Source organism: Cardiocondyla obscurior, linkage group LG12 (assembly GCF_019399895.1).
Source record: "Cardiocondyla obscurior isolate alpha-2009 linkage group LG12, Cobs3.1, whole genome shotgun sequence".
NCBI lineage: Eukaryota > Metazoa > Arthropoda > Insecta > Hymenoptera > Formicidae > Cardiocondyla > Cardiocondyla obscurior.
Genome location: NC_091875.1, coordinates 6,077,218 through 6,091,519, shown reverse-complemented (window position 1 = coordinate 6,091,519; position 14,302 = coordinate 6,077,218). Strand labels below are relative to the sequence as shown.

The 14,302-nt window shown below is 51.6% G+C and overlaps 1 protein-coding gene across 3 annotated transcripts in view; it reads right to left on the bottom strand.

The window, feature by feature from the left end:
- Window positions 1-14,302, bottom strand: part of Usp (retinoid X receptor ultraspiracle) — a 57,678-nt gene that overhangs the window by 16,347 nt on the left and 27,029 nt on the right. The window lies entirely within an intron of this gene.

The window sequence follows — 14,302 nt, the reverse complement described above, 5'->3', positions numbered from 1 at the left end:
TGCAAACTTCGAGAGCTCGCTATCTTTATCTCTGCCTCAGCAGGCCATTATACGAAAACATTGTTAATAGATAAATTTTTAACAACACATATATGCCGAAAGTCGTTCGTATCAGCTGTCGAGGGGGACAATGCGCGCAGGTGCGCTTCGCGCGTGGAATTACGCAACGGCACGCTCGACTTGACGATCAGCGGAGTCGCGGGAAAAGCACGCGGGAGTCCGCGCTGGGTTTCCACGTAGGGAATAACGGCCGCGGCGGGAATGATTCAGTACGGCGGGCTGGAGTCGCCAATTAAATTTCCTCGCGACGACGCGGTACTCATTCCCCGAGCGAGCCGGGACCGAGACCGCGCATTAAGTAATTACACACGAGCGCGAGCGTTGTCGGTCGTAAACGCGACTTGAAGCGTATCGGCGCATGCAGAGAGGGTGGGACGAGGACACGAGAGTGGTCACAAGGCCAGTGCGGCGGTATGTATTATGCGCACACGCGCGCATTCTCGTGCACACGCACGTAACCGCGCGGAGGCGCATACCTATATATGTCCCGGCGGTGTCGAGGCACCTTGACCAGACGCAAACACGGCGGAGCAACGTACGAAAACAGCACGCATACACGTGCGCGCATCTGTATCCCGTAAATTTCACGTGCGCTCGCTCGCGGCGGGAATGGACGGTTCCGCGGAAAAAGTAGAACCCGACCGCAGCATCCGCTCGGCGAAGCTGGCCCCTGCCGCTTTCGGCCAGTCTTTAAATATTCATCGGGAGGAAAGAGAGAGACGGAGAGAGAAAGGCGGTCCGACCTACACCAACGATGACTCCGAGGCTATTATCTGCGTCGTCTTTCAAAACCGCGGGTGTACCCGCGCGAATTTTCCCAAACGCGAGAGCGTTTTCGGAACCAAGGCCGGAGCCGCGGCGCGAAAATCGACGACGCTCACAGTTTTCGCGACGTGTGCACATCCACACGTGCGTGAACGGAAACTCGATAGCACCGCGAAATTGCAGAACTCGCGAGAAGTCCATTTGTGATCACGGCCTTAAAATTCATATGTAAAAAAAAAAAAAAAAAAAAAAAAAACACCGAGCGTCGATGCCGCAACGTTCATGACTGTCGCGGACAAAGGCGAGATTTTCGCGAAGAAGCGCGTCCCCATTTTCGCCCGAACTCTCGCGTATCGCGTCGCTGATTGCGTTATCACGAATTCGGAGTCCCGTTGCGCGCAACGCGATACCTCGGAGCCTCGCGGCGGCAGCGGCCCCGTCATTATCAGCGACGGCCGGTGACATGCGCGTGTTGCGAAACTATTCTTGGACGTGGGAGGAGGATGAATATTTATGCCGCGAGAAGAAGCGTCGGCAACCTTGAAAACGGCGATAAACCGTTCAACTGCACCGTGCCGCTGCATACCGTGTGTCGCCCGTGCCGCGCGGTGCTAGATAATGGTACCTCCGGCAATAAATTCGACGATGATAATGAAAGTGGATTGCAGAGATAAGTCGGGCGCGCAGATACGAGGCGGCGCTCGTAAATAGATGACCCGTTCATCAGTGCCGTTGATATTTAGCGCGTTAACGAGCCCGGGGCTCCCGACACACGCTGAAAGCCGAATGCGCTTCGCCTGCGCTCCATTAAGGAATTGAAATGTAATACTCCAATTAATTCCAACTTAGACGGGTCTCGTTTAATAGGACCGGCCGCGATACGCGAGCGCGCGCGGCTTATACATAATACGCGCTGAAGCTCGCATGATAAATTAGCGTCAATTCGTGGGCAGAGCCGCCATCGTCGCCGCGGAACCAGTCCATTAGCGGATCGAGGCATTAAAAGCATGAATTTCTTTTTTTTTTCTTCTTTCTCTCCCCGTTTCCCGCTCAAGCCGCCGCCTCGTCCCGCCGCGTTTTGTTTCCCGCGAGAGAGCCGGGCTTTTAAAGCCGTCCGCCCATTCCGCTCGCTCTTCCGTTTGTTCGAGAGCGACCGCGACGATATAGGAACCGCGAGGAAAGCCGCTAAAGGAGAAAAAGGAGAAACGGGAACAATCGGTACTCGTCAAGATTGAGAGCTATTGTGCGAACTAGGCGCCGTGTATCGCGTTGGCGGATAAGCGAGCGCGCCTTATCTGCCGGGGATTAATAACCCTCGATAATTGTGCGATAAGCGCCGGAGCGTCGATACGCTCGAAATCGCTGGTTTATCCTTAAGTAACTCGTCGCATTAAAACATTTTCCAGGCGAAGACATCTCGGCGAGTTATCTTGAAATTTTACTCGAATTGTTTCATGTAATAATTTTTTTTTTTTTTTGCTATTACTTTATGTGCGTTTTTGAGATTAATACGTATAAAACCTAAAGAACATCGATCGCGTAATCTTACAGCGATAACAACGGCGACTATATAGGGTCGTAATTGATAATTAACGTCGCCCTAATTGACCGCGTCGTGTCTTCGTGTCCGAACTCACGGCTGACTGCCAGAGGAACGATTCGGTGCGTTTAATCCACTCCACGGAATATTTCTTTTTTCTTTTTTTTTCTTTTCTTTCTTTTTTTTTTTTTCTCCCCGTGCCATTCGCAGCGTGACATTGAGCCCGTGCAGCAGCCTCAAATGAGTAATAGAAAAGTGCACGAACGTTCGTCATTCCGCGCTAACTTTAGACCAACGCGAAAGCCGCCGTGTATGGAGGAGCGGTGAATTAAGCGAATACTCGGACACGCGCGGTTTACGTTACGTCGTATAAACGAAAAGCCGCGCATCGCGCTTCGTTCTCTTTGCCGAATTTCGGGTCAAATTTTTTTTTCTTTCTTCATCGAGTACCAAGGCGCTAAGAGAAACAAAAATCAATCCCGAATCGGCTTCGAGGGATCGCGGAGAGACGACATCCGGTTGATCTTGGTACAAGACGCTCGAGTGGACCCAACGAAGAAGTCGTTCTCCTTTTCGCGTTACGCTGAATCGCGGTAACATCCCCGGCGTCGTATCGGCTAGTTACTCATCGCGCGGACACGCGATTCAGCGAATTTCGACGACGGATGTCTGATAAACAATGCCGATGCACGTCCGCTTAGCATCCGCGTCTCACAAGATAACGTTACCGGGACGTGATTCTTGCAGAGATATTCTAGAACTCGCGCCGTCACGCGCGAGCACGGACGCAGGCAGGGAAGAAGAATCATCGATCGCACAGCTCACGTGTCAAGTCTATTATCTCTAATCGCGCGTTTCCCTCTCTGATAATTACTCCGGCACTCCGCCTCTCCTCCCGGTTCCCCTCCTTCGAGTACGCGTCAGCGTGAAATCTGATGTCGCAAGCACCGCGAACGTGGCGTTAATTAACCGATTCCGAACGTTACACGGCCGTAATCCTCTCGCAGATTGCGTCGCGACGTCGATATCGCGCGGTGACGAACCGATTCGTCGCGGACACGGCGGGGCCAATCGCGCCTTACGGTCCTTTTCTCGCCGCCGGGTTAATCGTCGCCGTGGACGATAACGATCGCTCTCGAGGGAGAAGACGGGGCGATTTTTCAGCCGCAATTATCGTCATCTCGGGGTCTCCGACGGGAGGCCCATTACAAGGGTGACGTCACCGTCTGACAATTCGCGCGCTCTTCCGAAACTGAAAACCAGTTTCCCGCCACCGCGACCTCCGTGCCTCTAGGCGCATCTCGGCGCGCCGCTGCACCGCGAAGCTGCATCTACCGATCCGATGCGGCCCGGCTCGGCTCGTCGCTCGGTCCGCTCCTCGCACGCGAGAGCGAGCCCGAGATCGTAAATTCACCATTATAAATTCCGCTCGTTGTTGGCCGACTCGACCGTAAATTGTCGAACGTCCGCCGATGCGAACGTATGCATTTATAACACGCGGCGCAGGCGGCCGCGCTCGTGATAAATCCACCGGCCGGGGCTTCTGGCGACCGGTGCAATTCCGCGCGCGAAGATCTATTCCGTGACGTTAAAGTCGCGCAGGACTCGGGCGCGCCGTAGCAAAGGGATCATCCTCTCGCTTTCGCGTGTCCGCGCAGCGTTCCGCGGCAAAATGTTTCGTGTCGTATATCTCGTACATGTTACTCGCGAGGAGGCGCGCCGTTGTCGAGGAAGATTATCGACCCGCCTGAGTAAAAGTAAATTAAAAAGCCGCGGGTGTACGTCTCGCACATTGTGGCCGCGTATCGGACGCCGATGTGCGGCGCACGCCACACACCGCTCGGGCGCGATTAACGATTTCTTCGCACGCTAGAGTTCGAGCTGCGCTGTCGCGCGAAAAGCCCGAGAGCGCGGAAAAAAAAAGAGGAAAAAAAAAAAAAGGGGGTGAGGGAGTCGAAAAGGGAGTAAGTTGTAGACGACGAGCGCGAAAGGCGGACGAAGAGAAAGAGGACGCGCGAGACGGCGGGGTAGGAGAGTTTTTAACAGTTTCCTGCACGCAGCTGCGACCGGATGCCGCTCCCACACCAGGCCGACCGCACTGTAACGTTGCACATGCAGCCCACGCAATTGTGCATGTGCACGTTGCGGCCGTACCGAAAATAGTGCCGCGTCCCTGACGTTAGTCCTTGAACCCGCGAAAAAAAAAAAGTCGTCGGATTGACCCCGCCGGGACGGTGATTTATCGCCGCTGCGGAGAATGCGGCTGCGGGTGCGACCGCGGGTCTCGATTTCTTTTCGGTCGCAGCTCAGACAGCATCGCGCGTGGTCCATTGGCACGAATTTCAGGCGCGGTTACATTTCTTCCGCGGTACGGAGAACCGAAGATTCAATCTTTCCGCGCCTCGTCTCCGAGTCGAACCGTCGTCGATCGTTACTTTGAGACTTTGCGGAAGATTTGGACGTCACCTCGGCGTCTGCCGTCGCATCGGGTTTCCCTGCATTCGCCGAGGATCGAGCTCGCTCGCGCCGTATTAATACACGCCCCGTACGCGTAAGATTCATCGGGCGATTTCGCGCGGCACGTGCTAACACGCGACACCTCAACCGCGGTCTAAATTTACGTAGATTTCCTAGCAATCGGCATGGGAACTAGATACCGGTTCGTACACAGGAACTCCATTATGAGCGCGGAACAGGGCGCGTTTCATGCGACCTCGGCACTTTTCCCCGTGTTGTATCGCAATAAATATTTGAACTGCGTGTGTACAAGTCCGAAAAAGATAAGGCGGCCCGATTCCGTCTTCTCTTCTTCGACGGCGGCTCGTGTTCTTTTTCTTTTTTTTTTTTTTTTTTTTTTTAGCGCGTCGTAAATCCGTGAACATAAAGTAGAGACGTTTTCAGTATTATTTGCGAGACCGGTTGGTCTACGAAAGTGTAGCTTTCCTTCTCCTTCCTCCGAAAAATTTCAAGCCGAGGTGTTTCCGCACGATTTTTGTCGCTCGTGGTGAGATTCGCGAGATATTGCAACGCACTCGCGAAAATAAGATCGCGTGTTAGATAGGCATTTCAGGTCAGACGAATATCAGCGCGTGTCCTCCGCGGCGCGCGCTGTTCCACGTGAAATCGAAAACTATCGCATGCATCTGGAACGTCTGAATACCGCCGGGAGATTGCATTAATGTGAGTCTTACGTCGAATCCCGCCACCGCGGTAGTCATCTCGAGATCGGCTCGCCGTTCGACAAGACGGATTCAAGGAGACGGCGCGCGACCGGAATAATCTCTCGCAATTCCGCACCCGTTCCGCATTTTCGACACTGTAAATCGTCTTTTTTTTTTTTTTTTTTTTTTTTAATTTAGAACACCTCGAGTTCTTCAGAGTGGAAGCGACAGGCGCGTGAGTCTAGGTCGTGATCTACGCATCGCGCGATTCGCTGGTCTAATTGACCTTTCTAATGAGCTCGCAAAGGCAAAACACGCTGACGGCCTCCCCGCCGCAGGTGGCTCGGTTACGTGCAAAAAAAAAAAAATAAAAAAAAAAGCAACAACGAACGGTCTTTCGTCAGGGGAGCGCGTTAATCTGATAACAAAACGAGTCTGTGAAACGGGTCTAAAGTTCACGATGTTAAGTACGCGCAGTTGCCCGTCGCGAAACTCGCCGACGTGGCGTGGAGAAAGGAGAGGGCGATCGATGAAGCGAGTGCACAGTGGACGACCGCGTCGCTGCGTACGGCTCTGAAAGCGCGGGGGGAAAAGGGGAGGCACGAGCGGAACGGAGATGGAGAGAGGTCGAGCGAGATCTATATGCAGCCGCACTTTATATAGCGCAACGTGCCACGTGCAGGGCAACTCGGTACCTGGGTCACCGGGAGAAGGTCACGAGGTCGCGATTTCAGCCTAGGTGCACGGACTCTGGCGCGATGGCTCTCGAGTGGGTGTGCGCTCTCACAGCCGCGAGCCCGCAGGTGCAGCAAACGCGTGCCAGCGTTATCTCCCCGCGAATTTCCGGGCCGCGCGGAGTGGATCGTCCGATTGCAAAAGTGTCACCGACTCCGACACTCCGAACGAATAAATCGACTAACATTTTTTCTATTTCGACGGTTAGTTAATTGCCTGGAGATTAAAATCGCGACGATACGCGAAAAGCAAGACACTGTCGAAGGGATGACTTGGAACGAAAAAATCAAAGTCGACCAAATGGCACTTTATATGTATAAATTAGAATATTAAAATAAAAAACCAAAGACTACCGCTGGAACAATTGACCCTCGCGATTGTAACGCGAATCTCGCATGAATTAAACGCGATCGGTTATTTTTTATTTTTTTTTTCCTTTACTTTTTTTTTTTTTACCGTCCTACGTGAATGAGCGTAAGATAATAATGACACTGTGGGAAAAAAATCTGATCGCCACGTCGTGTGTGCGCGAGTCTAACAGAGGTATTATTATAAAACACGGTCTTCGTTATTTTAACCACTTATTATTATTTAATCGCGCCCCCGGCATTACCGTAGGTCGTAGTACACGCAACGAGTGACCTTTCCAATTAAATTTCACGGTGCCGGGGGTGTATGATGTCACACAGAGGCCTTCCGGTTCGCGTCTCCATTACACAATTTTTAAATCCCGCCTACCCGCGACGAGTAAACAACGTAATAATATAAAAATGGACGTTCAGTGATCGGTTATCGGTTCGATTAACGAAAGGCCTCCTTCGTGATTCAATTAGGGCTCTCGAGTGACCTGCCGTTAGGGCGTGAGCGAGAGATGGGGATGTGCAAAAAAAAAAAAGAAAAAAGAAAAAAAAAGAATTTATCAAATGTCCTGTAAATTGCTCGGCGATTGTCGCCAGCTATTTCGGTCGCGGCTCAATCCGAGCTATACTTACGACTATAATGCCGCCTTTACCGCGATATTGCCGAGCGATCCTACGATTTCAACGTACACCGAAGTTCAGATATGGCGTTTTCTGCGGCGACAGTGGCTAGAGTACGTAAACTTATGCAGCAAAGCAAGGGATGAGATAACGGGGGAGAAATCAGTCATCGGCAACCGGCCGGCGCGGTACATATATGCGACGAAACTCGACGCACACGACTCTAAAGTCACATTCGCTAGCTGCCGCCGGCGCAGCAAACGCCATATCTGATTTCCAGCGTACGTGCGTGCGACAGCCCGACGTACGAATATGAACAAGAATGTACGGAGCGCGGGACTGGCCTTGCACCGTGAATATCACGGCGAAGGTTACGGGGTCGCGATTTCAACCTGGGTAAAGGAGAACGTGCGTGGCGAGAGAACGCGCTCCCCGGCGTCGCAGGTTCAGCGAAGCGTGCACAGAAACGAAAAGAAATCCACGAGCGTTAATTAATCGTAATCAAGACGCCTTGTTAAAACCCGGACCGGTGCGATCGGCGCGTATTCCGGAACGCTTTTTTCGAAGGATTTTCATCGAGAATCCGATTTCATTATTTCTGAGCGACGTCAAACGCTTGAGAAAATCCGGGAGCAGATCGATACGAATGTCGGATGCGCCGAAAGAAAATGCGAAAATTCACTTCGGGCGTACGTTTAAAATTTAATTAGCGTCGCGCGAGTTCGAACTAAGATCGGAAAGCGATATCTGGAACGCGATCGGCGATGCGCGACGATTAACCCCTCGCGCGGCGGAAAATATTTTCTCCTCGGCGGGTAATAAAAATACAACTCGCCGCGGTGGTGCACCATTGAAGCTTTAAATAGCCTGAAATATCGTTACGCCTCGCGAGGGCAAGGATGATCGGCCTTAAAATATTGTCCGGCCGATAAACAGAGTGTTATCGAGTAAACAGCCGTCAATGAGCGCCGTGCGACGGTCAGCTCGCCTGGATTTTGACGCAAACCGACGGGACGTCGTGCGGAATTACGCGAATGTCAGAATCGGCGAGTATATAATTTCGCAATATATATATATATATATAAGAAATACAAGAAAAGTGTATACTGTGCGCGTATAAAAATAGACGGTAATCAAGGCGGACCGCGTCGCGCGTGTGGACGCTCTTATTCCCAAGCCTGTCTTGGCAAGCCCTCGCGAAATTAACGCTCGTAACTGCGGCGACGCGAGCGATTTTTAGCGGTGATTAAAGATGAAGCCGCACAAAAATACACCGTAACGAATGTCAGTTTCAAGGCTCGCGGCGTGGCTCTCTCCTCTCGCCTTCGCTAACACCGCGGGCCCTCCGCTTCGCCTTCTCTCTCTCTTTCTCTCTGTCTGTTTCTCTTCCTGCTCCCCCTCATCATTCCTCTCCTTCACGAGGAATGATCTCTCGCGGCAGCGAACGCTCGGAGGTTCCGCGCTAACCACGTTAACCGGAGAGCTTACGTAATCAGAGTCGCTCGCTCGAAGGTAAGAAAGAAGGTAAGAAGGTCATCAGTCACGAGGCGAGCCTTCTCGTCCTCGGTGGTTATCCTCGAAGACGCCCCATTGTCTTTCGGAGCGGTGTGATGACACCGCGCGGCGTTAATGAAAGCCCGCTAATTGTTTCGGAATCACTACCGCGAAAGATCGTTTTGTCCAAGGGAAAATAGTGGGAGCGCTCGTCGTAATAATGAACGCCGTGTCGTGGCGTCGCGAGATTCTCGAGATGCCGGGCAAATAACGTCGAAGGTTTGCGCCTCGAACAGCTGCAAAGAACGCCGTCGTTTTTCCTCTCGCGATTTCGGCAAACTGTGCGCCATTTAATTATCAACCCATTTTTTTTTTTACCTCAAAAGCTGACGCGTATCACCTCTTCTCATCTTTTTGTAATTAATATCGCCGAAGAAGAGTATATCGATCGTCTCCGTTGCGAGCGTTTCTCGTTTGACAGTCACAGAGCGGAGCGGAACTTGTCGACGGTATCGACAGCGACGAGCACGCGTTTCGATTGGTCAAACGGCAGCGGCAACGTTTTGTTTGCAGCTGCAACGTCCCCGACACGCGCCTGACAGCGCAATCAACGTTTGTTCCTCTATCGATTTCGCGTTTTCGCTATTTTTCCACCCTTCCGGCTGTCGGTCGTCGGGTTTGTTGAAAGTTCCCAACTCGGAAGATCGCTTTCATGCCGCGTCATATACGCGGCCGCGAAACACGGCAATAAGCGCAAATAGAAAGGTACTTGTATCGCTTTTTCCCTACATTAAAAAGAAAACGTTATTTACTTCGCAAAATGAATTATTTAAATTGGAAAGAAAAGAAGAAAAAGAATAAAACTACAGTTTCCGAGGAACTCTGTAAAAGAGCGAGAAGAAAAAAAAAAAAAAAATGCCAGAGGGGAGAGAAAAGATCGTGCGAACGTGAATTTCGCGAACGGCCGTAAAGCCATTATTTTTATTTACTTATTGCCGGTTACGCTCGGAGTAACTGAACTCGCGTGTGAGATTCACGTTTTACGACCCCGCGCACCTCTTACTTTTCCTCTTCCCTTCGTCTCAGATTTAATCTCCACCCGTCGTTCGCTCCGGCGATGACGATGACACATTCCGAGAGTCCGCGCGAGGGAAGCGAGGATCGCCCCGCAATTAGTAACTAAGATCGCGGCGATCGAGAGCAATCTCGCGAGCCGGAAAAACGCATGCATTCTAATGAGGCTGACGTGTGCGAGCACGTAGGGCGTGTCATTTTAGCTGCGCTCGACGTTCCGCGTCGCTAAGCCGAGTGCAAAAAAAAATTACTGCGCGAAGGCTCCATACGGGACGAGCATACCCGATGCACCTTGATCTTCGCTTGCTATTCGGCGCGGGTGCTGTTAAATTCCGACGGATGTTATCTCGTCTCTCGCGCGTCCCGACGGTTCCAGCAATACGGGTAAAACATTTTTTTTTTTTTTTTTTTTTTATTAAACGTCTTTAACGCACAATTCTGGATGAGAACACCGCTAAATGGGAATAGAACTAATAATTAATTTAATTGAAAAGAAAAAACAATCCTCCGTCGTCTAGAGCGGACCGGACAGCTTCGCGCCGAGCGCGATAGTATTAATAATACCTTGCGAAGTGTTCCCCTTCCCCCATTAATTAAATACACGCGCGAGTATAATGCTACGGCTACCAGTGGAATATTAAACGCGCGAGTGTGCGTCGTTGTATACGTGACAGTAACATCTATTCGGTCAGTAGCCACCGCGAGAAACCTGCCAACGTGACTGTAATAAACGATCGCTTCCTCCTGCGCGACGCCGTACTTTTCGTGCTCGCGCGCATAGCGCCGAGGGACTTCCGTCGATCGCAATCGTCACGCGACGTTTACACGAAGAAGGGGGGAAAAAAAAAAATAACTTGAGAATTTAACGCCTCTTGCGCAATGCGTCTGAATTGTATTAACGATCGTTCTCGGAGCAGACGGGAGACGGCTGAAAATCGCCGTGTATTCGCAAGGTGAAAAAAAGATTTCGGTCAGAGATCGGCCGAACGGGGCTCCTCTTGACGTTCGAATAATAAAGAATCTGCACACGACGCGTCGTAAAAAAAAAAAAGAAAAAGGAAAAAAAAAAAAAAAAAAGGAAGAACAACGTCCGCATCCACTCGCGGCGAGTCTAACTCAATAGAGGCGATGCGCGCGCGTGCGTACACGTGTACACATGATACGCGATAGCAGGACCTGCTCTTCACGGCTCGTTCCCATCGGTGCCAAGGTTGCATCGCGCCCGCGTGTGTGCACTGGCTGCACTAGAGCAAGCCCGAAGGCCTCTGCGTGCGGAGAGGCCTCGCGTGATGCTTACGCCCCGGGAGGCTTATCACACCGTCGCGCAACACGCATCCCGCGCGCGTGTATGTGCGTGGCGCAGTCACGCGTATGCGAGCCGCGCGAAGCGCGATAATGTGGAAACGACGGCGACGGTCTAGGCTAAATAAACGCAGCGTGCAGGAGGATTTGCGGAGAAAGATAGGGAAGCGAGAGCAATCCCCTATGAATCGTCCTTATCTATATGTATCATCTGGCCGCAAGCATTGCGCAAGCCGTCGCTCGGATTCCCGTGCACTTCTCGCGCGCGAGATCAGCGATAGATTTACATGGAAATCCGGGACACATCGGCGAGAACGTAATGTGCGTTACAAAAAGCAGAAAAAAAAAAAAGAAAAAAAAAAAAAATTCGTTCGAGAGGCGAAACGCAAATTTATATTAACATAATCTGCGCTTAATTACCATTTCCAAGACATATGGAATTTAACATTTCGCATAATCGGCTTCTTATATTTCGAAACGAAGCGAACTTGAAACAGGTTCGATCTCGTATAATAAACGGACGCGTTGTCGGCGCGATGATTGCGGCGTGTGATACTTTTAAACATTCATTAGCGCGACACGATACTCGCCCGTACATAGACATCAACATTCACGCGCTAATTAATGTATGCCGCGGGAACGGAATCGCGCGTCGTTAGTCAAACACTTAATTACGAATCCAAGTGTTTCGTGCGTCGCGGTGGTTCTCCCGGGGCTGGAGGTAACGAAGAGTCACAGATATTTTCGCGGACAATACGCGCCGATTATCTTTACGGAATATGGAATGGACGAGCGTGATAAACGGCGGCCGCGATAACGCGACGCGGGCGCGCGCGTCGGTTGTGCAAGAAGAGAGAAGCCCACCCTCGTCGATTATGGGGCGACGCGATCATCTTTTGCGCCCGACCATATTGGAACTGTGCCGACCGTGGGCGAGCGCGTCGCGATAAATAATAGACGTATAGATGTAATTATCCCCGATCGCGGGAATCAGCTGCGTCCTAAACGGCACGATTCACGGCGGATCGTCGGCTAATTCGCCGAGGTAAGGCGGAACATTATGAATGTTAATGGCCGTCCCGTCGGCGAAACGAGGCCGACAATTTGCGTCGAGATGATCGCGATGGAATGCGACGTTCCCGAGCTTTTCCACGCGGGCGACTCGAAGTGCCCGGCCGCGGGAAATCAAGCGTGACTTCGTCGGACGCAATCTGACGTGGCGGCGAATGGACGCGACGATGATTGATCGACGTTTTGGCGCGATACGACGAGTGCACCCCGCGCGTTCACCGGCCCGATAATGCACGCGTTATCTCTTCATTCCGCGTATTATCGTGTATTTTTTTTTTCTTTCCGCGCGAGGTATTACCTGGCGCATCGTGGTCGATAAGGGAAAAAAAAAGTGCGCCGTCTTATCCGATAAAACCGCCGCTGACGCAGCCTTGCGGAGCAATTTCGCGCCGTTCGGTAAACAGACAAGCTCTCGCCCACTCTCTCCTTCTCTTTCTCTTTCTCGTCCAAGACGAATGACTGTCAATGACATGATCGATCGCGACCAGGTCCGTGACCATGAAACTCGTCGCCTGGAATGAAATTATCTGATCGCGACCTTATCCGACCGAATCGCCGACGATTCGTACGATTAATAGCGATTCACTCTCGTGAAATCCCCGCGGCGAACTCGATCTACTTTTGAAGCGGAGTGTCCGGACGGACGAGAAACGGGAGCGAGAGAGAAAAAACCTTATCGAAGAGCACAATAACGAGCGCAACGCGATCGCGTCGTGACGTTGGCTCGGGTCAGTTCTCGAGGCGTATCAACTTTTCCTCGAGGCGTTGGTCCTCGCGTCGGTCCCGTCACGCGGTGTTTACGCGTCTCGCGTGGCAGGCTCCCACGGGGTTCGCGTCGATTCCTCCGAAACGCGCCGCGGAAAAGCGACGCGACGAAAAGGGACACGCGTGCGATAAGGCGCTCGGGAACGCGCTCGTAAAACGCGGCCGTGGGCGCTGATAATGGGCCGCATATTCGCGTGACCTTCTCCGCTCGTTCGCGCTTTAAAGCTCGCTCTGAGACCGCTTTCAGAAGCGCGGTGACTGATAACGATACGCGCTCTCCGCCGCTCGCCGGCTACCGGCCGCCGCCGCCGCAAATTGCGCCATTCACGTCTCAATAGCCGACCTTCACCCCGTACATTTAGCATCCACGTACGATGTATGTGCGTCGGCCATGCGACGCGTATCGGTCGCCTCGGTGTAGGACGGCGGGCTATCGCGCGAACCGGGTGACTCACTTCGCTCGGGCGCGTCGCGACGGATACGGCACGCTTATTCAAGAACGGCCGCATTGTGTATACGTAACACGCTCGAATTGATAAAAATGCATCTCGAAAATCGGCGCAGCTCTCGAGGATACGTACTTGAAAACTTCCAAATCTCTCGCAAGCCAATGCTGATCCCACGCGGGGACAAAAATACTTGGACCTTCTGGAATTTTTATACGCTCGTTCGTGTCTATTGTCTGCGTATCTCGAATGAAATTGCGCGAACTTAAGAAACAAAAAAAAAATGCACTCTACGTATGCTAATAAAATTTCCCTCTTCATATTTTCCGCGGAAGGAGAGCGTTTAAGCCGCGAAGCAGTTTTCAGAAATTCCTCAACATCTCGGCGAGATCTCGATACGCCGTATTCGCGATACGGTTACTAGTAAATTTGAGTAATGCTAGGAAAAAAAGTGGTGTATTGTATTTAAAAAAAAAAAAAAAATGTCGAATCTTACTTGCCTGCGCAAAAGAGAACTACATAAAATTGTTTGCGCAAATATTGCTGAATTTCATGGTCACCGCGGGAAAAAAAAACAATGTTAATGACGAGCCGGTCGTAAGTCGCGGTGAAGTAAAACCGAACCTTGAGATCGTGCTAATCGGCGGTCTAGCACCGGCGCGTTAATTATTATTCGTCGGGCAGTCCCTCGTTTAAGTACTTTTTAAGTTACAATTCAGCCGTCCGATACTCGGAGGTCATAAAGCGTTAATTAACGCAGCCGCGATAGCCCGCGAAAATTATATCTCATTTCGATTCGCTTCAACGCGTTTAACGATCCCATTGCGAAGTCTGTTGCGCGCGGAATCGTAACAGAGTCGAAATAACATTACCCCGCTTTCTTCGCCGCGGAGATACGAATTTTCCTGC